Source organism: Trichechus manatus, unplaced genomic scaffold, assembly GCF_000243295.1.
Source record: "Trichechus manatus latirostris isolate Lorelei unplaced genomic scaffold, TriManLat1.0 scaffold00192, whole genome shotgun sequence".
In the NCBI taxonomy this organism is placed as follows: Eukaryota; Metazoa; Chordata; class Mammalia; order Sirenia; family Trichechidae; genus Trichechus; species Trichechus manatus.
The window spans coordinates 1176305-1180306 of NW_004444128.1; the positions used below are offsets into that span (position 1 = coordinate 1176305).

At 35.8% G+C, this 4002-nt stretch overlaps 1 non-coding gene across 1 annotated transcript; it reads right to left on the minus strand.

Annotated features, from left to right (window-relative positions):
• Positions 1–1020: 1020 nt before the first annotated feature.
• On the minus strand, positions 1021–1091 carry TRNAG-UCC (transfer RNA glycine (anticodon UCC)). Its single transcript has one exon. It is a non-coding gene; the product is annotated as a tRNA-Gly (tRNA).
• Between the last annotated feature and the right edge of the window lie 2911 nt (positions 1092–4002).

Sequence of the window (4002 nt, forward strand, 5' to 3'; positions counted from 1 at the left end):
CATTAAATTATTAATGTCCTTTGAGTGGTAAAAATGACTTATAATTTTTAAAAGTAACAAAGGAAGAATCTAGAATTACTGGGAATAAACATATGACCTTCTTTTATACATATGTGAGTCTCCAAATTTTATGCAAGAAAGAAAGGATTATCTATATAATAAAAAAATAATATTCTGACATAAATAAATAAATAAATAAATAAAGGCCCAACTTTTCAGCTATTACCTGACTAGGCAGCCTGTAATAGGAAAAAATAGCACAGAAAAACATCCTTATCACCTAAGAGTGAGTGCAGTTTTCAAAGGGGTTCCAGGAGTTTGTGGGACATTCCTTAGACTTTCATCTACCTAAATTCATTATTCTGTAATTTTGATTATAATAGCTATGACAGAAGATTACTTAGTTATACTCCAGTAATATCTATTGGTAACCACAAATATGCATTATTTTATTATTTCATCATCTTTTTTTTTAATCCATTCAATAACTGTAGAACACTTATTATATGCCAAACACTGGATTGAAACATAACACAAGAAAAGTGGTCTCTGCCCTTAAGAATTTTAGGTATAGATGGGAGAGTGACATGGGGTAATGACTCATCATTTTTGGGTCATTAATGCTGCTATTTTATTTTAACTCTCTTAAAGTCTGTTATGATAATATTTCAAGTTTTGTTTTTGTTGCATTTACCTTTAATAATTAGATCCAGTTACACTCCTCTTTCCCACTGCCCAAGAGAAGGCTTATGGATACCAAGGTCAATAAGTCAATAGCAGTGAAAAATATATATTGGCAATCCCATGCACAACAGAAAAACTCTGCCAGGTCCTTTACTACTCCCATGGTTAGTTGTGGATTGGATTGTTGTGATCCACAGGGTTTTCCTTGGCTGATTTTCAGAAGTAGATCGCTAGGTCTTTCTTCCTAGTCTTAGACTGGAAGCTCTGCTAAAACCTATTAACGTCATAGCAGCATGCAGGCCTCCACTGGTAGACAGATGGTGGCTATGCATGAGGTGCATTAGCCAGGAATCGAACCTGAGTCTCCCACATGGAAGGAGAGAATTCTACCACTGAACCACCAATGCCTCTGATCTACTGACATAGTGCTTTATAATTTACATGTTGTCACATACCTTAATTCTTTGATCCTACCCGGAGGTACGCTACTACCATTCTTATTTTATGTTTGAGAGACTTGAGATTCAGAGGTTAAATGACTTGCCCAAGGGCAGATAACTATAACAATTAAAACCAGGTTATTTGATTCAAGATGATTATATAATAATCATGATACAGTAGCTATGATATTTTAAAAAAAAAAAAAAAAAAACCTTTCCTGTCCAGTCGATTCTGACTCAAGGCAATCCTACCGGACAGAGTAGAACCGCCCCATAGGGTTTCCAGGAAATGGCTGGTGGATTCCAACTGCCGACCTACAGAGCTTTATGTGTATTTGCAACTTTTTTCTTCATAAAAACCTCATGCCCATTTTTTTTCATATGAACATATAAAGTAAATTGCCCAAGGCTATGCAGAAAGTGGAGCTTTCCTGGAGCAATGGTTAAGACCTATGGCTGCTAACCAAAAGGTTGGCAGTTTGGCTCCTTGGAAACCCTATGGGGCAGTTCTACTCTGTCCTGTAGGGTTGCTATGGATTGGAATCCAAGCGACGGCAATGGATTTTTTGTTTGTTTTGTTTTGTTTTGTTTTATGCAGAAAGTGATTGGTAGAAGCAATTCAAAGGTGGACAATATGGTTTCAGTCCGGTTTTCACGGAGTGTTATATTGTCTCTTCTGTGAATTTTTCTTTATAGTACACTGCCTCAATCAGTCTCTCATAGGACTATATCATCAAAAATCATAAATGATTTTAGAAAGGAAATAAAGACAAATAAACCCAATACTAATTTTTCATGCTTTGCTGTCAAACCCTCAAAGGTTCCCCATCTTATCAAGTGTATCTAGTCTATTGGGCAATTCAACACTTCTTAACCGGGCAACAACAACTTTAGCAAATATGTTCTTATCCAGTCAAACTGTTTTCCCTCTGAATTCTTCCATTCAACGAGATTATTGACTTGGATTGGGAGGTTCTCCTTTTCTCCTTCCTTCCAAGTTTTTGCATCCTTAGCCATCCAGCTAAATCGCAACCTTCCTTAGTTATGGTAGCCCTTATTTATCTTTCCTTCTCTAACTTTTTTTTTTTAAAACCAAGCATATATTCAACATAATTTGTCACCCAGTTAGCATTGTCCTCTTATTGTGTTAAGTGAGTAAATCCTTGAATTTATGTACCTCTAAAGATTGGGCATATAGTAGGTGCTCAAATTCTACTTCATTAAAGAAATAACAGTATATTCACTGATGTTTCTGTTCTAATGAGAAACCCAAAGGAGCTTCAGTTTCAAAACAACATTTACAGAAAACAAACTTCTCTGCCTTAAAAATAGAAAGAGTTAAATTGTCTCCAAACTTAAAAGACCATATAAAGTCAGAGTTAACAATAAAAGCAATCTGAGTTGACTCTCTTGATGTACCTAAAACTGGGGGGGTGACAAAAATGTAACAACACAATTTGATTATCTAACACCATTTTGGATAAAGAGACCAAAAACAAATATCGTGACTGACTTAGTTCATTACGTCACTCAGACGCAAATTTATTTCATTATTTAAATCCCAGTTGTGTGGCCTGGCCTATATATGACTCAAATGCCATTTCTAATTCAATAATCATTTCGGTTTATGGTAAGGCATTTTTGAATGTCAATAAATAAGAGGGAAAAAATGTAAAACTTTTCAGGGTTGAGGGTAGGATACAGGGTACTCTGATAAGTATTTTCTATTTATGGATCACCTGTAGAGGTTTGGCATTCATTCTGAAAATTCCTGATTTTTAACAATAAAATGCATCCAGAAATACATATTGCGTAAGCGGCATTTACACCTTATAAACATTTTGCTTAAATATGTTATCAATAGTTTTGCAATAACAGTTAAGCTTCTGATTTGTATTTTGTTTTCCTGATGTGTTTTTTTCTTCTTAATTACCTGTTTCAGAGATTCTTCTTTCTCTGTCTTTCCTTGTCTTCCCTCGAAGCCTCAAAATTAGAGCTTACAGTACCTCTGCACCAAACAGGAAACCAAGACAATCTTGCTTGGTTTCAGGTTTTTGTAAAAATGTGAAACTTGTAACTGGGTTCATCAAAAGTTTTCTTGAGGTAGGCAAACCTTTCAGCAAGTTTTTTGTAAATCTGAGTTGAATTCAAAGTCAGCCAGGGCTAATTAATTTTTTGGCAGGGAACATTGTAACATATGACGGTTGTGTCTGTGCTAGATGGTTTCATCTTAAAATGGGTGACTTTGGATGGATTTGGCTTTGAATGTGTTGGCTCTTTCCACCTACAGGCACAAAATGTGATTCGGGCTTGTAGAAGTCTGTCTTCTTACACTCCTTGCAGGCAAATTTGTCTAGTGACATGTTATTTCCTAGGAGGAACTTTTTTTTTTTTTTTAATTCAATACTGAAAATTTTCCTCAGTGTGTGTTAACCTTGGAATTGTTTTTCTTTTCAAAGAGAAGAGTAAGGACTAATTAATGATATAACAGGGAAAGGTCCCAAAAAGGAAGAAGTCTCAAATTGAGAGTGCCATGAGGGCAGTGATTTATGTGCTATTTCCAGTTCCTAAAGCAGGGCCTTGCACATAGTAGGTGCTCAATGAATATTTTCCGGATGTTTGTTGAATTTGTTGAATACCTCCAAAGCAGCACCACATGGAGTGAAGGAAAAAAGAGATTCCTCAATATCTCCTCAAACTCCTAAAGCTTCCTGGCAGTAAAATAGTTTGCACTTCTTCTTCCCTCAAACACTGAGTTTATCAGATAACCACAAGATTACCCATAGAAGTCTATGCCTTTGTCCTGTATGCATTTGCCTAAATATAGCATGAGTGGTACCAATGCACACATAATGGCAGAAGCAGTCCTGAAATTCTC